Raw genomic sequence first — 24,023 nt, 5'->3', positions numbered from 1 at the left:
GATTTGTTGCTTTAACATCTCAGAAAATGTCAGTGGCTTGAATGTTCTTGGGTTGGCCAAAAAGTTGGTTTGGGTTTTTCCATAAGATGTTATGGAAAAACCTGAACGAACTTTTTGGCCAACCCAATACTATTGAACAATAATCTGTAATGGAACATTATTTAGTGACACCAAGTTTTCAATTTAATAGTCATTTATTTGCCTTGGTAAATGCTCTGTATTTTCCCATATTCTCCAAAACTTGCTTCTCTTTAGTTTTCTGAGTTAATTTCTTTAAATAGAATATAAAATTGTAATATATAAAAAATGACCCCCTTCATCCTTTCCATTTGAGTTTTTAAATGCTTATTTTTTGATATAACTGACTTGGCTAAAAGATATCCTGGATGATTTGATTTTTTGGATTTTAAAGGCTTATATTTTACCCCTTTTCCAGAACCTTTTGTCAAGCATCTGCTTCTACAGCTGAAAAAACTTAAGATACTTCTTGATAAGTATCTTAAGTAAGGATTAAGCTTCCTTATTATATAACATCTTATTCCCTATGTTACCCTTCTAGTCATTTCTACTAATTTTTCAGCTTCACTGTATTTTCTCTTCTAACTCATTTGGACTTGGGACTTTTAATACCCTTATCAGCAGGGCTGAATCTTTTTTTTTCTGAGGAGAATGCTGACACTTTAAATGGTTATAAAAATTAGATGTTTGAGTGCCTACTGAATGCCAAGATATCCTTTTCTGGAGACTTCTTTCTTAACCACACACTGTTTACCTTTGATCACAGCAGTCTTTAGGCTCAGGAGCTGCTTGCTCTCTCTTCTTTTTGTGCTTGTTTACCTTTTCTTTCTTAAAACTTTGAAGACTTTTTTTTAAAAATACTAGTTTATTAGAATATAAAGTTTGGTGAATAATAGCACTACATATAATTTTGGGGTCCCAATGAAGTACACATCAAAATGCATTTCATAAATGTGTATAAAAGGATCTAAAATCATTGAATGATGGAATAAACTTCCCAAAGCCTTTTTTTTTTTTAGTTATGATGCTTCAGTAGGTACAGACTTTTTGAAATCTGAGTCTCTGATTTGGAACCATATATATACTTCTGGTCATAATGAGAAAAAAGATTTTTATTGATTTGTGAGCCCATTAGTAAATTTTTCTTGGTCACTAGAGTACTGGTGTTTGTAAATTCTTTTCCACTTTTCCCATAGAATCCTAGCACAGGACTGGGTATGTAGTTGGCAGGGTCTCTTTTTCAAAAATTAAGAATTTCAGAGTGGCTGCAACAGAGCATTAAACCAAGTGTGGAGTCCCATGTGACTGCACAGGTTGCACACCCATGAAGCTGGCCCTGTCCTGGCTAACATGTTCAGTTCTTCAACAGATGACTTAGAAAACTGTACATTTCCTAATTTTGAGGCATAATTGTATGTTTTACTGTCTTCATTTGAAGAAAACATGTCTGTACTATCAGTAGAATTTAAAATATCTTGAAATGGTTTACATTAGTTTTATTTTCTAATGTAAGATCTGGTTGAGGAGTGTTACAACTCAAATTTTTATTACAGGTTTAAATAAAATAAAAAACACAAAAGACTATGCATCTGAAAGATGGGAAAGGGACTTTATTGGAGCTGAGAGTTTATTCAGACATTGAGATCTTATAGAGAGAGACTTGAAATTGATGGTCCTGAGTTGTGACTTGAAGTCATGTGCTTATCTTACTCTTGAGATAACCTTATAAACCATTTCAGGCATGCTAATTGAGGTTAGCTAAAACTACTTTTAGCAAAAGCCATATGGTGCTTTTCCTGATGAGCTAAATCGAGCCTTAAAATCCAAAGATACAGTTTTTTAATGAAATTACTTGAAGGTTTCAAGGTAGACATTATTCTGGGATGATTATGTGTATGGAGGTTATTACTTGGCTATTTTATACAGAAGAATAACAATTGATGTGGACTTTCAGTTGATGCTGTACTATTGATAATATTGTTTTTTCTTTTTATTTTATTTTTGGCTGTGTTGGGTCTTCGTTTCTGTGCGAGGGCTTTCTCTAGTGGCGGCAAGTGGGGGCCACTCTTCATCGCGATGCGCAGGCCTCTCACTGTCGCAGTCCTTCTTGTTGCGGAGCACAGGCTCCAGACGTGCAGGCTCAGTAGTTGTGGCTCACGGGCCTAGTTGCTCCGCAGCATGTGGGATCTTCCCAGACGAAGGCTCGAACCAGTGTCCCCTGCATCGGCAGGCAGATTCTCAACCACTGCGCCACCAGGGAAGCCCCAGTAATATTGTATTTTAATAGGTGAAAAATTTGATGGGAGTTGAAACTAGAACCCCCTTTTTCTTCCAAGTAGGAAATTGGAACATTCTCAAAGATCCAGCATTTCTTTTTTTTTCTTTTATTGTTCCTTGTTGCCAGTAGGCTAGTGAGTGGTTAAACAATTTCTTTGACCAAAGGTGCAAGGGAACTGACTGAAGCCATCGTATAACACATGCCTTTGATCATGTCATGAACATTTTTTTTTTTGAATTTTTGAATTTTATTTATTTTTTTTATACAGCAGGTTCCTCCTATTAGTTATCCATTTTATACATATTAGTGTATATATGTCAATCCCAATCTCCTAATTCATCACACCTGCCCCCCCCCGCCACTTCCCCCCTTGGTGTCCATACGTTCGTTCTCTCTGTTTTTGTCTCTGTTTCTGCCTTGCAAACAAGTTCATCTGTACCATTTTTCTAGATTCCACATATATGCGTTAATGTATGATATTTGTTTTTCTCTTTCTGATTTACTTCACTGTGTATGACAGTCTCTAGATCCATCCAGGTCTCTACAAATGACCCAGTTTCGTTCGATTTTATGGCTGAGTAATATTCCATTGTATATATGTGCCATATCTTTTTTATCCATTCATCTGTCGATGGACACTTATGTGGCTTCCATGTCCTGGCTATTGTAAATAGAGCTGCAGTGAACATTGTGGTACATGACTCTTTTTGAATTATGGTTTTCTCAGGGTATATGCCCAGTAGTGGGATTGCTGGGTTATATGGTAGTTCTATTTTTAGTTTTTTAAGGAACCTCCATACTGTTCTCCATAATGGCTGTATCCATTTACCTTCCCACCAACAGTGCAAGAGGGTTCCCTTTTCTACACACCCTCTCCAGCATTTGTTGTTTGTAGATTTTCTGATGATGCCCTTTCTAACTGGTGTGAGGTGATACCTCACTGTAGTTTTGATTTGCATTTCTCTAATAATTAGTGATGTTGAGCAGCTTTTCATGTGCTTCTTGGCCATCTGTATGTCTTCTTTAGAGAAATGTCTCTTTAGGTCTTCTGCCCATTGTTTGATTGGGTTGTTTGTTTTTTTAATATTGAGTTGCATGAGCTGTTTATATATTTTGGAGATTAATCCTTTGTCCGTTGATTCGTTTGCAAATATTTTCTCCCACTCTGAGGGTTGTCTTTCCGTCTTATTTGTAGTTTCCTTTGCTGTGCAAAAGCTTTGAAGTTTCATTAGGTCCCATTTGTTTATTTTTGTTTTTATTTCCATTACTCTAGGAGGTGGACCAAAAAAAGATCTTGCTGTGATTTATGTCAAAGAGTGTTCTTCCTATGTTTTTCTCTAAGAGTTTTATAGTGTCCACTCTTAACATTTAGGTCTCTAATCCATTTTGAGCTTATTTTTGTGTATGGTGTTAGGGAGTGTTTTAATTTCATTTTTTTACATGTTTTCCCAGCACCACTTATTGAAGATACTGTCTTTTCTCCATTGTATATCCTTGCCTCCTTTGTCATAGATTAGTTGATCATAGGTGCGTGGGTTTATCTCTGGGCTTTCTGTCCTGTTCCATTGATCTATATTTCTGTTTTTGTGCCAGTACCATGTTGTCTTGATTACTGTAGATTTGTAGTATAGTCTGAAGTTAGGGAGTCTGATTCCTCCAGCTCGGTTTTTTCCCTCAACACTGCTTTGGCTATTCGGGGTCTTTTGTGTCTCCATACAAATTTTAAGATTTTTTGTTCTAGTTTTGTAAAAAATGCCATTGGTAATTTGATAGGGATTGCATTGAATCTGTAGATTGCTTTGGGCAGTATAGTCATTTTCACAATATTGATTCTTCCAATCCAAGAACATGGTATATCTCTCCATCTGTTTGTATCATCTTCAGTTTCTTTTCTCAGTGTCTTATAGTTTTCTGCATACAGGTCTTTTGTCTCCTTAGGTAGGTTTATTCCTAGGTATTTTATTCTTTTTGTTGCAGTGATAAATGGGAGTGTTTCCTTAATTTCTCTTTCAGATCTTTCATCATTAGTATATAGGAATGCAGGAGATTTCTGTGCATTAATTTTGTATCCTGCAGCTTTACCAAATTTCATTGATTAGCTGTAGTAGTTTTGTGGTGGCATCTTTAGGATTCTCTATGTATAGTATCATATCATCTGCAAACAGTGACAGTTTTACTTCTTCTTTTCTAATTTGTATTCCTTTTATTTCTTTTTCTTCTCTGATTGCCGTGGCTAGGACTTCCAAAACTATGTTGAATAATAATGGCGAGAGTGGGCATCCTTGTCTTGTTTCTGATCTTAGAGAAAATGCTTTCAGTTTTTCACCATTGAGAATGATGTTTGCTGTGGGTTTGTCGTATATGGCCTTTATTATGTTGAGGTAGGTTCCCTCTATGCCCACTTTCTGGAGAGTTTTTATCATAAATGGGTGTTGAATTTTGTCAAAAACATTTTCTCCATCTATTGAGATGATCATATGGTTTTTATTCAGTTTGTTAATATGGTGTATCACATTGATTGATTTGCATATATTGAAGAATCCTTGCATCCCTGGGATAAATCCCACTTCATCATGGTGTACAATCCTTTTAATGTGTTGTTGGATTCCTTTTTTTTTTTTAATTTATTTCTTTTCTTTTCTTTTATTTATTTTTTATTTTTGGCTGCATTGGGTCTTCATTGCTGCGCATGGGCTTTCTCTAGTTGTGGTGAGCAGGAGCTACTCTTTGTTGTGGTGCGTGGACTTCTCCTTGCGGTGGCTTCTCTTGTTGCGGAGCATGGGCTCTAGGCACACGGGCTCAGTAGTTGTGGCCCACAGGCTCTAGAGTGCAGGCTCAGTAGTTGTGGCACACGGGCTTAGTTTCTCCGTGGCATGTGGGATCTTCCCAGACCAGGGATCGAACCCATGTCCCCTGCATTGGCAGGCAGATTCTCAACCACTGCACCACCAGGGAAGCCCATGTTGTTGGATTCTGTTTGCTAGTATTTTGTTGAGGATTTTTGCGTCTATATTCATCAGTAATATTGGTGTGTAATTTTCTTTTTTTGTAGTATTTTTTTCTGGTTTTGGTATCAGGGTGATGCTGGCCTCATAGAATGAGTTTGGCAGTGTTCCTTCTGCAATTTTTTGGAAGAGTTTGGGAAGGATGGGTGTTAGCTCTTCTCTAAATATTTGATAGAATTCACCTGTGAAGCCATCTGGTCCTGGACTGTTGCTTGTTGGAAGATTTTTAATCACAGTTTCAGTTTCATTACTTGTGATTGGTCTGTTCATATTTTCTGTTTTTTCCTGGTTCAGTCTTGGAAGGTTATACCTTTCTAAGAATTTGTCCATTTCTTCTAGGTTGTCCATTTTATTGGCATAGAGTTGCTTGTAGTAGTCCCTTAGGATGCTTTGTATTTCTGCTGTGTCTGTTGTAACTTCTTTTTCATTTCTAATTTTATTGATTTGAGTCCTCCCTCTTTTTCTTGATGAGTCTGGCTAATGGTTTATCAATTTTGTTTATGTTCGCAAAGAACTAGCTTTTAGTGTTATTGATCTTTGCCATCGTTTTCTCTGTTTCTGTTTCCTTTATTTCTGCTCTGACCTTTATGATTTCTTTCCTTCTACTAACTTTGGGTTTTGTTTGTTCTTCTTTCTCTGGTTCCTGTAGGTGTAAGATTAGATTATTTGATATTTTTCTTGTTTCTTGAGGTAGGCTTGTATTGCTATAAGCTTCCCTCTTAAAAGTGCTTTTGCTGCATCCCATAGGTTTTGATCATTGTGTTTTCATTGTAATTTGTCTCTAGGTATTTTTTGATTTCCTCTTTGATTTCTTCAGTGATCTCTTGGTTATTTAGAAACGTATTGTTTACCCTCTATGTGTTTGTGTTTTTTACGTTTTTTCCCCTGTAATTTCTAATCTCATAGTGTTGTGGTCAGAAAAGATGCTTGATATGATTTCAATTTTCTTAAATTTACCAAGGCTTGATTTGTGACCCAAGATGTGACCTATCCTGGAGAATGTTACATGAGCACTTGAGAAGAAAGTGTAATCTGCTGTTTTTGGATGGAATGTCCTATAAATATCAATTAAATCTATCTGGTCTATTGTGTCATTTAAAGCTTGTGTTTCCTTATTCCCTTTGTGTCTGGATGATCTGTCCGTTGGTGTAGGTGAGGTGTTAAAGTCCCCCACTATTATTGTGTTACTGTCGATTTCTTCTTTTATAGCTGTTAGTAGTTGCCTTATGTATTGAGGTGCTCCTATGTTGGGTGCATATATATTTGTAATTGTGATATCTTCTTCTTGGATTGATCCCTTGATCATTATGTAGTGTCCTTCCTTGTTTCTTGTAACATTCTTTATTTTAAAGTCTATTTTATCTGATATGAGTATAGCTACTCCAGCTTTCTTTTGATTTCCATTTGCATGGAATATCTTTTTCCATCCCCTCCCTTTCAGTCTGTATGTGTCCCTAGGTCTGAAGTGGGTCTCTTGTAGACAGTATATATATGGGCCTTGTTTTTGTATCCATTCAGTGAGCCTGTGCCTTTTGGTTGGAGCATTTAATCCATTCATGTTTAAGGTAATTATTGATATGTATGCCTCTATTACCATTTTCTTAATTGTTATGGGTTTGTTTTTGTAGGTCCTTTTCTTTTCTTGTGTTTCCCACTTAGAGAAGTTCCTTTAGCATTTGTTGTAGAGCTGGTTTGGTGGTGCTGAATTCTCTTAGCTTTTGCTTGTCTGTAAAGCTTTTGATTTCTCCATCGAATCTGAATGAGATCCTTGCTGGGTAGAGTAGTCTTGGTTGTAGGTTCTTCCGTTTCATCACTTTAAGTATATCATGCCACTCTCTTCTGGCTTGTAGAATTTCTGCTGAGAAGTCAGCTGTTAACCTTATGGGAGTTCCCTTGTATGTTATTTGTTGTTTTTCCCTTGTTGCTTTCAATAATTCTTTTTGTCTTTAATTTTTGTCAATTTGATTACTATGTGTCTCGGCGTGTTTCTCCTTGGGTTTATCCTGCTTGGGACTCTCTGTGCTTCCTGGACTTGGGTGGCTATTTCCTTTCCCATGTTAGGGAAGTTTTCGACTATAATCTCTTCAAGTATTTTCCTGCATCCTTTCTCTCTTTTCTCCTTCTGGGACCCGTATAATGTGAATGTTGTTGCGTTTAATGTTGTCCCAGAGGTCTGTTAGGCTGTCTTCATTTCTTTTCATTCTTTTTTCTTTATTCTGTTCCACGGCAGTGAGTTCCACCATTCTGTCTTCCAGGTCACTTATCCATTCTTCTGCCTCAGTTATCTGCTATTGATTCCTTCTAGTGTATTTTTCATTTCAGTTATTGTATTGTTCATCTCTGTTTGTTCTTTAATTTTTCTAGGTGTTCTTTAATTCTTCCTGGTCTTTGTTAAATATTTCTTGCATCTTCTCAATCTTTGCCTCCATTCTTTTTCCAGGGTCCTGGATCATCTTCACTATCATTATTCTGAATTCTTTTTCTGAAAGGTTGCCTATCTCCATTTAGTTGTTTTTCTGGGGTTTTATCTTGTTCCTTCATCTGGTACATAGCCCTCTGCCTTTTCATCTTGTTTATCTTTCTGTGAATGTGGTTTTTGTTCCACAGGCTGCAGGGTTGTAGTTCTTCTTCGATCATGTCAAGAACTTGATCTCCTTGGAGACAAGTTTACTTCATGGAAATTTTAGTACCTTAGAGGGACCTCGGACTTTACCCAAAACACTAGTCACCTGTAAATGTATGCTTTTTGGTTATAGGGGAGATCAGGAGTTCATATGCATACCCTCAGAAAGAGAGAGTCTGGTGACATTGGGAGGGTGATGCATATGATCTCATTGTACAACCTTTTTTTTTTTTTTTTTAACAACAGCAGTATTTATTATTTATGTTTATTTATTTTTGGCTGTGTTGGGTCTTCGTTTCTGTGCGAGGGCTTTCTCTAGTTGTGGCAAGCGGGGGCCACTCTTCATCGCGGTGCGCGGGCCTCTCACTGTTGCGGCCTCTCCCGTTGCGGAGCACAGGCTCCAGACGCGCAGGCTCAGTAGTTGTGGCTCACGGGCCCAGTTGCTCCGTGGCATGTGGGATCTTCCCAGACCAGGGCTCGAACCCGTGTCCCATGCATTAGCAGGCAGATTCTCAACCACTGCGCCACCAGGGAAGCCCTGTACAACCTTTTTTAAAGACAGTATACTACTTTTGGGTGAGGGTTAGAGCCTCTGCTTTAGGATACTATTTTAGGATTTTTTTTAAAGTTAAAGTAGAATTTATTTAGTGAAATACACAGATGGAAATGTGCGGTTTAAGTATTTACAGCTGTGGAGCCACTGCCTCAATCGTGACATAGAACTTATACATCCCATTAGAAAGTTTCCTCTTGCCCCTTTCTGGTTATTTCCCTGTCTCCTTCTGCCCAAACTACTGTTCTTGTTTCTGTCTCTACAGATTAGTTTTATCTGTATTTGAACTTCATTTAAATGGAATCGTGTAGTATTCTTTTGTAACTTGCTGCTTTGAGTCAACATAATACTTTTGTGATTCCTCCATGTTGCTGCGAATATCAGTAGTTCATTTATTGCTGAGTAGTATTCCATTGTAGAAATACACTACAGTTTATCTGATGACCTGTTACTGAACATTATGAGTTCTTTCCAGTTTGGGGCTATTATGAGTACAGTTGCTGTGAATATCTGTGTCCAAGTCTTTTTGGGATCATGTGTTTTCCCTTCTCTTGGGTTAATACCAAGGAGTGAAATTGTTGGGCCATAGGATAGATGTATGTTTAACTTAATAAGCAACTGCCAAACTGTCCTCCAAAGTGGTAATGCCAGTTTACATTTCCATGAGCCATGTATGAGTTCCATTTACTCAACATCTTAGCCAGCATTTGTTCTTGTCAGTCTCTTTAATTACTTACTGGGTGTGAAAGGTTATCTTATTGTGGTGTTTTCACTTGCCTTTTGCTGATGACTGACAATGCACATTTTTTAATGTGTTTATTGGCCATTTATATATCTTTTGTGGGATTTCTATTAAAATATTTAGGCCATTGAAATTTTTTTGTTATTGGTTTGTCTTTTTTTGAACACTTCTTGTATTGAAATACGACAGTTAAAGTGCATGAGATGTAATTGTACAGTGTAATGAGTGATTATAAAGTGAACACTCATGTCACTACTATCCAGGTTAAGAAATAGAATACCAGCACCCCAAAAGCCTGTCCAGGTCTCTGTTCCTTCTAATGCTTATCCCTTTCCTTCCTTCTTAGAAATAACTAACCACTGTCCTGGCCTTTATGGTAATCACTGTATGGCTTTTATTTGTATTGTTACCCACGTATACATTCGTAAACAATAGTTTTGCTTGTCTTTGAATGGAATCATACTGTACACATTTTCTGTCTTGCTTCTCTTGCACATTCCTGTGTGTTGTGTGTTGATCTAGTTCATTTTTATTGCTGGTATATTGTATGGATATGCTACAAACTATCCATTTTATTGTTGCTGGACAAGTGGGTTGTTTCTAGGTTTGGACTACTATGAACAATGCTGCTGTGAATATTCTTAAACATTTCTTGTGGTGCAGTATCTGCATTCTAGGGTTTATACCTAGGAGCACAATTTCCAGGCCACAGGGTATGCATATCTTCGACTTGAATGCCATGTTGTTTTCTAAGTGGTTTATCAATTCATATTTCCATTAGTAATGAATGAGAGTTCTTGTTCCATATCCTCATTAACACTTGATATTGTCAGCATTTTCAGTTTTCAAAACCTGGGAGGTGTTTAGTAGTATCTTGTGACTCTAATTTGAATTTCCCTGATGATTGTTTTTGAGCATCTTTGCCTATGTTTTTTGTCCATTTGGATTTCTTCTGCAATTGCTTATTCAAGTCTTTCACCCATTTTTCTAGTGGATTATTTGTCTTATTTAAAAAAATACTAATTTATAGTTCTTTGTATATTCTGGATACCTAGTTGGTTAAGTTTGGGCAAATGCTTTTGTCCATTTATTTATCTTTGTTTTCACTGTCTTTATGATCTAATAGAAATTCTTAACTTTAATGTAGTCAAATTTAGTTTTTTTGCTGTATGGTTACTTTTTATGTCTTATTTTAAAAGTCTTTCCATACCTAGAGATCATGAAAATATTTTCTTAAACATTTTTTAAAAAAATTTATTTATTTATTTATTTATTTGTGGCTGTGTTGGGTCTTTGTTTCTGTGCGAGGGCTTTCTCTAGTTGTGGCAAGCGGGGGCCACTCTTCATCGCGGTGCGCGGGCCTCTCACTGTCACGGCCTCTCTTGTTGCAGAGCACAGGCTCCAGACGCGCAGGCTCAGTAATTGTGGCTCACGGGCCCAGCTGCTCCATGGCATGTGGGATCTTCCCAGACCAGGGCTCGAACCCGTGTCCCCTGCATTGGCAGGCAGACTCTCAACCACTGCGCCACCAGGGAAGCCCCTTAAACATTTTTTGAAAGCTTTATACTTTTGCCTTTCACAGTTATATCAGTAACTCACTTGATGTTGCTTATAGTGTATGAAATAGGGGCCAGTTTCATTTTTTTCCATGTGGATGTCAGTCGTCCCAGCATACTTTATTGAAAGGCCAGTCCTTCCCCTACTGTTCTATATTATCTCTTTTCATAAATCAGGTGTCCATTATATATAGATGTGTTTCTTGGCTGCCTCTTCTGTTCCATTGGTCTCTCCCTGTGACAGTGCCACACCATCTTTAGCTAGTATGGTCTAATCTTCATATTTGTCTTACTGAATCTTCACATCTTGATTCCTCCCCCCCTTTGAAGGGCATTTTAGCTATTCTTGAACTTTCGTGATTTTAGAATCATTTTATCATCTCCTTCATAAGAAAAGAAAAGAAAAACACCTGCTAATAATTTGATTGGGATTGTATTGGATTATCAGTTCAAATTGAGAGAACTGATAATTTACAGACTTTGTAATTTATTTTGGTGGTCTTTACTGTCTTTTGGTACCTCCTCATAATCCATCTTCATTGAATTTAGTCCTGGGTGCTTGATAGTTTTTGATGCTGTTATACATACATTGTCTCTTTTCTCTAATTTTCCCCCTCATTTTATATATTAATTTTTCTAACCTACAGTCTTGCTAAATCTTTGTAATCCTTTGCTTTTATATATTTCTATGTCATGTTATTAGGTTTATATAATACAGAATCATTGTTTCCCTAATTTGAACGTTTGTTTTATCATTATGAAAGGTTCTATTTCTAGTAATGCTTCTTGCCTTAAAGTCCTTTTTTTTTGTATAAGTATAGCCAAACCAGTTTTTCCTTTGTTAATACTTGCTTGACATGTTTCTTCATAATCTGTTCTCCAATTTTTTTGTTTCCTTAAATTTTCAGTTGTGTGTTTCTAACAGTGTGTAGTTGGATTTTTTGTTTGTTTGGCCGAGCCGAGTGGCTTGAGGGATCTTAGTTCCCCAACCAGGGATTGAACCCAGGCCACCACAGCGAAAGTGCTGAGTCCTAACCACTGGACCACCAGGGAATTCCCTTGTAGTTGGATTTTTAAATTTGGGGGCTGCTGGGACAGTACAGCTCAGTCTGTCTTCAGTTTTAGCAAGTTACTCTGGGGAAACAAGATGGTAGATTGTTTTCTTTAGGTGGTGGTAGTAAAGTGATGTTCATTGAGGAGCAAGTTCATTGTTAGGATTTTTAGCTAGTGTGACAAAGGCAGAATACTCCATTAGTAGTAGAACTGTTGAATGTTAGTCAGCTGATTAGTTATTTTTCTTTCTGATAAAAGTTTATTTGCAGTAGGTCTATATAAATGCTTTATTACAGAACATAAAAATTAGCTGTAAGTGCCATTTTTAATTGGTATAGTTCTGATTTAAGCTTTTCTCACTTTTGAAATGTTTACTTTTATCTCAGTTACAATGAATGAAGTGTAAATTGTCCTCATTGCTGAAATCACTGCTGTCTTTGATTTATATTAAAAGCAGATCTCACCTTAAATTAAATATAAGCTCTACATTAATTTATTTCTGGAAGTGAGTTAATTATTATTTAAGAAAATATTTGACTTTTAATATTCATAAATTGAATGTTTTACTTATTCTTTAAAGCTGTAATTTGAGTATAATAGAGTTTGAGTACTTAGAAATTTTCTAATTTCTAATGTTAGTGTGAAAGAAAAAACATGGTATGGTTTATATTATCATGTTGTGAAAAATTAATTCAAATGAGTATTTTTGTCAAGAAATCTATAAAACTTTAAATTTTAGTATGCAGTATCTAATAGTATCCTTTGTTCAGTTGGTACAAGAAACAGTAAACAGAATGATTTATATTTGAGTTACAGTAATGCCCTAACTGTGTAAAAAAACAAACAAACAAAAAAAACAACTCTGATATACATTATTCGATTACGATTTTACTAAGGAAATAAGGCCGAATGTTTGAATCACGTGATTTTGTTGCTCAGGACTTTGGGTTGCTGGTGATAGAAACTGAATTAGAGCTTAAATAAACAACAAGAGAAGGGGTGGCTTTACTGGCGGAACACTGGAGCGGCTCACATAATTGAAGAACTGTGGCAGGCAGCTTGGGGACTTTGAGGACTGGAAGTGGGGGTAGAGTGTCTCAAGTATTCTAGCTTTGCATCTCTCTGGGCATTGGTGTGGGATCCTCTCAGGTTTCTCCTGGTTCATAGCTGCACAGTCCAAAGTCTCTTCTTAGTGTCTCAGTAATATTTTCCATGGTGCCCATAGGCCAAAAAAATAACAGTTCCATTTATAAAGTGGTTAGGGCCAAACATCCTAAGTATTTATTTCCTAACAATTTAGTTATTTGAAAAATTGATACATGCAATTTGAAAGAGAACGTTTTAATTTCCATATATATGCATGTTGGATACTGCACAGATTCTCAAGCCTTAGAATCAGATCAGACATTACACCTCTGTTTCCTGTTCCACACTGATTGTTACATGCTGCTTGCTTTTTATCATAGCAACTGCTAAAACTCCTGCTTCTTAAAGAAATGTCACTGAAAGGAATGTTTTGTGAGTTAATGTTGAAATTATGAATGACCTCAGATAGTCGTTTGTGTGGTCCACTAGATGTCAGTTATTGTCGTTTCCTTTAAAAACTAAAAATAGTCCTGTAGGGCCCCTGTGAACTTACTGTGGTAGGCCCAGGGTGACTCGGTGCACAGTGAGGGGACTGAGTCTAGTAGAAGAGAAAGATTCTAATTGGTTCCCCCTTGGTTCATGTGGTTGAGGGAATAGGCTATGACTTGGTTAACCTGGGTTACTCAACCAATTCCTGTGCTTAGAAGGGCATAATATTCCATTGTATGGGTATATCAGTTTACCTATTTCCAGTTGTTTAAAAATTGTAAACAGGGTGTAAATTAACATCTTGTATATCTGTGACTATTTCTATAGCATATAGATTCTATTAAGTCTCACCTAACACTTAACACTTGAAAAAAGTTTTATGGATTTGAAAACATGATTATTTGTGCTTTAAAATTATCTGGGTAATTGAGGATCAGAGACCTAAACCTAAGAGCTAAAACTATAACACTCTTAGAAGAAAATGTAGGGGAAAAATTTCATGACGTTGCATTTGGCACTGATTTATTGGATATGACATCAAAAACACAGGCAATAAAAGAAAGAAATCGAATACACCATCAAGAGAGTGAAAGGCAACCCAGAGAATGACAAAATATTTGCGAGTCATGTCTGATAAAGGATTAATATCTAGAATATATAAAGAACCACAATGCAACACCAAAAAACAACCCAACTAAAAATGGGCAAAGGACTTGAATAGACATTTCTTCAAACAAGTTATACAGATGGCCAGTAAGCACGTGAAAAGAGGATCAGTATCACTGATCATTAGGGAAATGCAAATCAAAACCACGGGATACCACTTCACACCCATTAGGATGGCTATTGTCAAAAAGAGGAACAGTGTTGATGAGGATATGGAGAAATTAGAATCCTGGTATATTGCTGATAGGAATGTAAAATGGTACAGCTGCTGTGGAAAACAATGTGGTGGTTCCTTAAAAAATTAAACATAGAATTACCATGTGATCCAACAATTCCATTCCTTAGGTATCTAGCCAAAAGAAGTGAAATCAGGGACTCTTAACAGATTTGTACATCATTGTTCATAGCAGCACTATTCACAGTAGCCAAAAGGTAGCAACAACCTAAATGTCCATCAATGGATGAATGTATAAACAAAATGTGGTACGTACAGTCATCCCTCGGTATCCATGGGGGATTGGTTCCAGGACCCTGTGGTGAATACAAAAATCCAAGGATGCTGAAGTCCCTTGTATAAAATGGCATGGTATTTGTATATAACATACACACATCCTCTGGTATGGTTTAAATTGCCTCTCGATTACTTGTAACACCTAATATATATAATGTAAATGCTATGTAAATACAATGTAAATGTTGTATAAATAGTTGCTGACAGGCGCAAATTTTTTTGCTTTCTGGAACTTCCTGGATTTTTTCCCACCTGAATATTTTTGATCTGCAGTTTGTTGAATCTGCTGATGGGGAACTTGAGGATATGTAGGACCTACTGTACATACAATGAAGTATATTTGGCCTTAAAAAGGAAGTTTGGGATGATGAAAAAGTTCTGGAAATGGATAGTGGTGGTGATTGCACAACAGTGTGATATACTTAAGGCCATTGGATTGTACGCTTAAAATGGTTAAAATTGTAAATATTATATGTATCTTACCACAGTAAAAAAAAACCCTGAAAAAACCACCTTAGATTTGTACTTTGTTATATTTCAACTATACCTTAATAAAGCTAAACAAAATCTTGGAATAATCTAAAAAATTTGTGAAGACTTTAAAGATGATGAAATAATAAACTGCATAGTTTTGAAAGACAATTTGTTCTACAAAGTAATATTCTTATGGAGGCAGGTCTGTGGAACAGAGGCAAGCAACTGATATATTTTAACTTTAAAAAAAAATTTATTAATTTATTTTTGGCTGCGTTGGGTCTTCGTTGCTCTGCGCGCGGGCTTTCTCTAGTTGCAGCGATTGGGGGCTACTCTTTGTTGCGGTGCACGGGCTTCTCATTGTGGTGGCTTTTCTTTGTTGTGGAGCACGGGCTCTAGGCATGCGGGCTTCAGTAGCTGTGGCTCACGGGCTCAGTAGTTGTGGCTCGCAGGCTCTAGAGCGCAGGCTCAATAGTTGTGGTGCACAGGCTTAGTTGCTCCGTGGCATGTGGGATCTTCCTGGACCGGGGCTCAAACCCGTGTCCCCTGCATTGGCAGGCAGATTCTTAACCACTGTGCCACCAGGGAAGTCCCGATATATTTTAACTTTAGGAAAACTTTTAATTATCCCTGGTGGCACCTTCATCCATATGGGATGAAAATATGTCTTATTGCTAAATGGTGCAAACAGATTTGGAGGGTCATATTTTAGAGGGTCATATTTATTGTTACTGGTGGTTTGCTGTCAGAAAAGAGAGAGAACAAATTTCTTTTTTTATAACGGGGTTAGGATTGGGCTCTCTACTTATCATATAGGGTTCTTACTAGTGATAGAGATGAAATGGAGAGTATGCTTATTAAGTTCACAGATGACTTGTAAGCTCCTTGGAGGATAGAATTAGAGTTCAGAATTATCTTGACAAGTGAGAAGATGTTGTAAAGAGTAAAGATTTTAAGCAACATGTGTCAAATAGTATACTTGAGACAGTGGATAATAAAACACTGATGAAAATCTCTAGTTTTGTGGGAGAATGAAACTGAATAAAACCTATACTGTTCTTTGAAAAATATAGTTGAACATGTAGTAAATATGTAAGAAATAAACATGCTCAGTATTACAGGGGTTCCTTACTTGGATACTCTTTATGAGCAGTAAAGTTAGCATCAAGTTTTACTGTATTAGCGAACTTATTTAATGGAGAGGCAGTGTGGTATAGATACTTATAATGTAAACTGTTTAGCCAGAATGCCTAGGTTTGAATTCTGGCTTCTCCACTTAGCTGGTATAAGTTTAGGAAGTTACTTGTTTGTATATCTGTTTTTTCAACTGTAAATGGTAACAATAATGGTTACTACTTTATAAAATTATTGTGGGGTTAATTGAGTTAGTATACATAATACTTTTAAAACAGTGCCTGACAGAGGGAAATGCTCAGTAAAAGTTAACTGCTAATAAAACAAGCTTGACAGCTGGCCACAGTTGACTCATTAATAGGAGATTATACTTGTTTCGTTTGACTGTTTTCTCTCCCTGTTCTTGCTGTTACTTAAAAAATTATTAAAAATAATTTGGACTTGTTCTTCCTACGCAGCATGCCAAATAGTATTTCCATATTTTTTTATGCTGTAGAGTCAGCTATTCACGTGGATGCAGTACTATTCAGGTTCTTTGCCAATTATCAAAAAGCATTAAATGTATATGACTGAAAAATTATCTTGGCTTCAAATTGGAAGAAACTGCTTTATTTCACCTTTGTCAATTCAAGAAAGGTTGAGAAAAGGAAAGAGGAGGAGTCCAGATTTGGGGGTAGAAGCAAAATTATTACACAGAGAATGGGACATAAAAAGGATGCTTTAGAAGCGGCTTGATCAAGGATTCCTACTTTCATATGATGGCCTCAAAGAGATCAAAGAGGATTAAGACCACCTCTTTCTTGCTGTCACTTTTGTGTTCCATATCTTTGTTTTGAAGTAGTATTTCTAGCTTGACAGAAATGACCCTCATTTTACACAAAAGCAGCATTCTGTTAATAGCAGTTCAGGACTGATATTACAGTTGTTATCAAGTTCCTGTTTGCTTCAAGAAGTTTTTACATGTTAGTGAAACTATAGTTACAGTTTTCTGGTCACATATTATCTATTTTTAGTGTAATAACTGGAACGTGAAAGTAGAAAGCACTCCAGTTTTCCCATGATTGTAATGAGAATTATCACCTATAGTTATCTTTAATTGCTTATGAGAAAAACTTTCATGGTGTCTCAAAACTCTTAAGCTTGGGTACATATCTGAAGAAAATGAAGACATTAATTCAAAAAGATATATGCACCCCAGTGTTCATAACAGCATTATTTACCATAGCCAAGGTACGGAAGCAACCTAAGCACCCATCAACAGATGAATGGATAAAGATGATGTATATATACACAATGGAATACTACTCAGCCATATAAAAGAATGAAATCTTGCCATTTGCAGCAACATGGATAGACTTGGAGGGTATTGTTCTTAGTGAAATGTCAGACAAATACTGTATGATGTCATTTATATGTGGAATCTAAAAAATAAAACATACTAGTGAATATAACAAAAAAGAAACAGACTCACAGATACAGAGAACAAACTAGCGGTTACCAGTGGGGAGAGGGGCAAGTTAGGGGTAGGGGACGAAGAGGGAGAAACTACTAAGCATAAAATAAATAAGATACAAGGATATATTTTACAAGACAGGGAATATAGCCAATATTTTATAATTATAAATGGAGTATAACCTTTAAAAATTGTGAATCACTATGTTGTACATCTGAAACTTACATAATATTATAAATTATACCTCAAAAAAACCTCTTAAGAGAAATTTAATTGATCAAAACATTTTGAGTACCTCTTGAGGGAACTTGCCTCTGTGTGTTTGAGAGAGAGAGAGAGGAAAAAAAGGGAGAAGGAGGAGGGTGAGAGAGTTGGGGGAGGGAGAGAAGTAGACCTAGGTAAAAGAGAATAAATGTTAAATCATGTGTACTTGCAAAAATGCAGTGAAAGTTTAGTGGTTTGGAATACTAGAGGCGCTCTAGGGATCTGGTTGATGGAGAAAGGGCCAGTCTGGGTATAGGAAATAACATAAGCAATGGCAAGGAATTTGGAATGGACACAGAATGTCCTAGAGGGAAGAATAAGATTTTCATGTGGGGGAGACCTTGTCATTAAGAAGGAAGGTCCTCATTTTGGGGAGGTCTTGTTGAGAGGTATGTTTAGATCTTGACAAGTACTATGATAGTATCCTGACAATTGAGAATGTGTAGAGAATAATGGTTAACATTGCTTGGCTCAGTCAGTTAAGTGATTTCTTCTTGGTTAGCCTCAAATGCCTACGACTAAAATTTTTGCTTCAGCAAAATCACATTACTTTTTTTATTTTGGACTTTGAAAGTTTTTAATGAATAATGGAAACTTATACATCTTTCAGTCCCAAGGGTTTATTCTGTATGAAGAAAGGCAGGTAGAAATGTTGGATTTATGGTAAGAACTAGAATATAGAGGTTTTAAATGGGAATGGGTGTGCTTGAAACATTTATTCAGTGGGTAGGTAATAGGAGGCTCTGGTTAATTTCTTGTATTGACCTAAATTATGCTTGTTTTTTAAATCTAGGGAACAGTTATTGAGCATGTTTCTTGTCCTCATCAGAATTAGTATTCATTGAACATTGATTATAAAACTATTAATGTTATCTCCATTTTACAGATGAGAAGACTGTATCACTTTGGGAAGTTCACTCAGTTGGGAGCCAGAAATCACATCCAAAACAGTCTGATTGCAGAACCTGTGCTCTTACCTAGTAAGCTATATTGTAATGCCTCTTGTTAAGCGGTAGTGGTAAGGCCCTTGGGTTCAGATGTTGAGTGTTGAGTGGGAAAATGACCTATCTAGATAATCACGGTCTAGACAGAAATGTAAATAATTATAATGACATGTAGTAAGTGTTATAAAATAGAGCTGTATTGAAACTGCACAGTGAACTCTGAAGGGAAAGTTTTCATGGTGAAATTAATGTTTTCAAGCCAAGTATTGAAGGATATGTTGGATTTATCCAAATGGATTAGGCGGTATGAGTAAATCAGGCAGAGGTAGTAGCAGTGACAAAAGCTCATGCATGAAAAATTTTAAAGAAGCCTCAAGTCGTTCATTCTGGACATGTACGCCACAGGGCATATCTTTTTTGAGCAGGGACGTTTTATGGAAATGTCTGTTGACAGGATCGACATGCCAGGTGATGTTCAAAGAGGAATTGACCAGAATCAGTTCTAAGTTCAGTTGTAACTGGTTATTTTGTTTCATAGGTAATAAGGTCTAAATAAATTTAATTCAGCAAATGTTTGAGAACCGGTTTGCTAGACCAGTGGTGGTGGCCCTGGTGGCATGGAATGGAAAGATGGAAATTGAGCATTTCAAAGAGAGCAGTGGGAGATGGTGTCAGATTTTGTTATTGGAAAGTGTCAGATGGTTTCCAGTCTTGAAGACCTAGGCTGACCAAGATTCCCAATGGAATATTAAGAAAGAAGATACGGTGGGGGAAGGGAAGGGAGGCCAGTGATGGCTTCTGTTTGGAATATGTAGAGTTGGAGGTGCTTCATTGACAGTCCAGAGGAGATCTGGTATTCTGCTCCTGTGCCAGCAATAGCAGTCAGGATTGGGGAAGCTGTGGGAGCTCTCACGTAGTAGTAGCAGAAACCTTGAGGGAGGCTATCATTTGTATGGGGGAGGACTGGATGTTGTTGTTTATGGCCCTGCTCAGGCCTGCTTTGAATGGTTTCAGACTTTTAATGAATTGGAAAAATAGGTCTTATGAAGCAAAATGAGAGAATAAAGCAGCCCAAGGAAAGACAGGTAGCAGTTTGTCTTATGAAGGATTTGTATTAGCATATAGTGCAGTATAACCCAAGCCTCTCATTAATATATTACCTACATGGTTTTTTGCAGTATCTGTATACCAAATGATAATGCATCTTAAAATCAAGTTTTTTTCTTTCTTGGTGATGTGTAAATTTAATGGTGTGCCTTGACTTCGGTAGCATCTCAGAGTCAATAGAATGCAGAATGTTTTTTCCAGTGCTCATTAGCATAAGTATATAGTTTTGTTTTTTAAAGGCCTTTGTGTTACGTTTATGTCCTCTCAAATATCACCAATGGTATGTATACCGTACCACGGAAACAATTGAAAAAATACCTATATGTTTTAGAATATAGGTTTTAGGTTAGATGTTGAAGAGTAAATCAGTAGAAAATGTAAACTCTTCCCAAGGTTTTTATATTTCTTTGCATTTTAGCATATGTGTGTCCTGACTAAAAACAGAATACAGAATGTTGTCCATTCATAGGCCTGATGTTTACCAGAGAGCTTGGGTAAATGCATTATTTCTTACACCTGTTTTAGACTTCAGTTTCTTTGACAAACTATTTTCATGTTGGAAAATGCAAGAAACATGAGTGGCTCATATTGACCTTGAAAGTGTGGTACTGTTCTTAGTAGTTATGTTCACATGCTTATTGGAAACTTGAGAATTCCTGTTACTTGTCTGTGTGGATTTTTTTTTTTTTTTGGCTGCACCACGCCGCATGCAGGATCTTAGTTCCTGACCAGGGATCGAACTCCTGTCCCCTGCAGTGGAAGCTTGGAGTCCTAACCACTGGACCACCAGGGAAGTCCTAGTACTTAAGTTTTTTGATGTATAAACAGTATATTTAGAATACTCAATATGTTTAGAATAGGTTGATATTAGGCTGTATGTTTGAGCAGTTTTTCATCTTGTTTTAGAGAATATTTTACCTATATTTTATTTTTATTTATGTATTTATTTTTTAAATAAATAAATTTATTTATTTATTTATTTAGCTGTGTTGGGACTTTGTTGCTGCATGTGGGCTTTTCTCTAGTTGCGGCAAGCGGGGGCTACTCTTTGTTGTGGTGCGCGGGCTTCTCATTGCGGTGGCGTCTCTTGTTGTGGAGCACGGGCTCTAGAGCGCAGGCTCAGTAGTTGTGGCGCGTGGGCTTAGTTGCTCCGCGGCAGGTGGGATCTTCCCGGACCAGGGCTCGAACCCGTGTTCCCTGAATTGGTAGGCAGATTCTTAACCACTGTGCCACCAGGGAAGTCCCTTACCTATATTTTAATGTGCTTACTATGAATATAAGTAATTTAGCCAGCATGTTTTTTAAAAAAGCTCCCGCCCCCTTCCTTTTCTGATTAATGGATTAAGCAAATTGATAGCTTAAGAATTTTTAAAATTGAAGATTTGGTTTTTGTCTTCAGTTTGAACCTATGACTTGTCTTGAGGTTTTCAGAGTGGTTAATTTAAGTGCAGTTATTTAAGGACAAAGGAGAACTCTCTTTACTTAATAAGACAGCTTTATTACTTATTAGCTTAGGACTTTTGCCCTCCTTTTCTTAAGTAAAGCATGTTCGTGAATTCTACTTTTTGACTTTAAGCTGAAAATTTTTTCTTCCTGCGTATATTTTGATGGCAGTTACATGTTTCCCTCTGTTTACATGAGATAAATATTACTAGTTTAAAAGTGTGGGTCTTTTTCTGGGGATCTGTTGAATTGTATTGGTCTTAAAAGGATTCTTAAGAAGATGGTGTTCTGGTCAAGATGATTTCTGGTCTTTTGGCTATTTAATAATTGAGGAGAATTGAGGAGGTTATTGGGTTTTTATTGGCTTGTTTTCAAAAGTATGAGTAGCTCCCTACCTAATTGCCAGAATATAAATTTTAACTAGGCCAGCAGGAAGAGTGGATTCTTTTTGTTGCACATACAGCCTCTACTATTGGAATTTTGTTTCTCTTTTCTGAATGTACCTATTGGCTAGTTGGAGTTGGACAGTTTATAATTGAGATGACAGCAGTTAAAAATTGAAATCGTTTCTTCTCTTCATTGTTAAATTTTATGCTTAAAGCATGGATTTGCATTTTCATTCAGCTTTCTGGTCCTTGTCCATTTTTTTTTTTTTAATTTTATTTATTTATTTATTTATTTATTTATGGCTGTGTTGGGTCTTCGCTTCTGTGCGAGGGCCCTCTCCAGTTGTGGCAAACGGGGGCCACTCTTCATCGCGGTGCACGGGCCTCTCACCATCGCGGCCTCTCCTGTTGCAGAGCACAGGCTCCAGACGCGCAGGCTCAGCAATTGTGGCCCACGGGCCCAGTCACTCTGCGGCACGTGGGATCTTCCCACACCAGGGCTCAAACCCGTGTCCCTTGCATTGGCAGGCAGACTCTCAACCACTGTGCCACCGGGGAAGCCCTCCTTGTCCATTTTGATGCCAGTTACTCTGCATAAAACTAAGTGGAGTGAACCAGAATTTTTCTGAAGAATCTGTTTACAGATGGGGAGAGAAACATTAACATTCCTATATATTATTAATAAACTGATAAGCAGTATGCAGATTAGCTGGGTTTGGAATACTGATAGCTATTTTTTGAGTGTAGTTTAATTCCAAATTTTTCCTAGAATTGGTGTTGAATATCCCAAGTACCTAGGCATAATAGGAAAACCATGTCATTTATACATGGGCATACTCTTGACTTCCTATGGTAAGTAGACCTTCAAACTAAGTTGCTCGTCTTTCTAGAAAAGAAACCTCTTTTCCAGCAGTGAGGGCGGAGAGTTGGTGTAAAAAGGGTGGGGTTTGGAGAGTCTGTTTTTGCCCCTCTAGGGCAGGGTGCAGAAGCAAAGCATATTAGAATAAACTGTAAATTTGCAGATTTCAAAATGACATTGGTATATTGGATTCTGCATAATTTTTTAGTTGTCTTTAACAAAAATAAGTTTTTTTGTCTTTGCTACCTCACTGATTTCTTTTTCTGAGTACATAAGAAATAGGAGCTCATAATTTAAGCCTTATTAAAAAAACCTTTTGAGAACCTATTATAAAACTGCTCATCTTCATAGGGATTGGTCATTTAAGTGTTTTGTCCAAGAAAATGCAGTTATAATTTTATTCTTTGAACAGTAGGAGGCATGGACAGAGTTTGCAGTCTTATGTTGAGATAATCGTGATATTTTAAGAGGGGCAGAAGTCATTACAGGATTATAATTAGGAAAATTTAAGTTTCCATGAAGAGGTATGCACTTTCTGATTAGGAATCTTTCTTTTTTTAAAAATAGAACATTTGACCTATGCATTGCCCATGAGAATTTTGATTTAGGACAGTGTAGGGGAGAAAGGAGGGGGAAACAAAACTACTTCTTTCCTCTTCATCAGAGGTTAACTGAGAACAAGTGGCAGGACATTAATGAGCATGCAAAAATTTGCCTTCTCTTAATTTCCCAACAGTAGACCTTGGAATTAGTCAAAGAAACAAAAGTCAGGAAACATTTTTCCAACACTGGGGCTAGTCTTTCTGATCTTTCCATAGCAGTTATAAATATTGAACTACCCCTGGCACTTAGATGAAATGATGCTGCTTGGCTTTTAATTTAGTTAATTTCTAGTGCTTTGAATGCCTGGATTTTCTGTCTCGATAACCGAGACTTAAGTATTTGGTTTCTGTTAGAGTTTTTTTTCTTAGGAGATAGGGAACATTTCTTCATTTACCATGGTGAATCTAAATGCTGCCTTATAAAATTAGATTTAAAATCCTTAATTTCAGTAGTAAAATGATACCTGCCTTGTGACTTTTCATGGAGGATATAGAGTCAGAAAATAACATTGCAAATTACTCATAGAAATTCCTTATAATCCTATTAATGATTTAATATATCTGAGTTAGTAGTATGAAGTGAATGTTTTCTTTTTTTTAAAAAAAAATAGTATTTATTTATTTATTTGGTTGCACCGGGTCTTAGTTGCGGCTTGCTGGCTCCTTAGTTGCAGCACATGGGCTCCTTAGTTGGGGCATGTGAACTCTTTGTTGTGCCATGCATGTGGGATCTAGTTCCCTGACCAGGGATTGAACCCAGGCCCCTTGCTTTGGGAG

At 36.8% G+C, this 24,023-nt stretch overlaps 1 protein-coding gene across 15 annotated transcripts in view; it reads left to right on the top strand.

Moving 5' to 3' along the window:
• The window catches only part of MTMR3 (myotubularin related protein 3), a 132,883-nt gene that overhangs the window by 42,681 nt on the left and 66,179 nt on the right, over positions 1 to 24,023 (top strand). For 2 of the 15 annotated variants that reach the window (XM_059894233.1, XM_059894234.1), the window contains exon 2: positions 18,792 to 18,885. The exons of the other annotated variants lie outside the window; for them this stretch is intronic. The gene's annotated coding sequence lies outside the window, so the exon portion shown is untranslated. The remainder of the gene's footprint in view (positions 1 to 18,791; positions 18,886 to 24,023) is intronic. 15 annotated transcript variants of the gene reach the window in all.

The sequence above is a fragment of the Balaenoptera ricei genome, chromosome 14 (assembly GCF_028023285.1).
Source record: "Balaenoptera ricei isolate mBalRic1 chromosome 14, mBalRic1.hap2, whole genome shotgun sequence".
In the NCBI taxonomy this organism is placed as follows: Eukaryota; Metazoa; Chordata; class Mammalia; order Artiodactyla; family Balaenopteridae; genus Balaenoptera; species Balaenoptera ricei.
The sequence above is the reverse complement of the archived record's forward strand: the minus strand, read 5'-3'. Positions and strand labels throughout refer to the sequence as shown.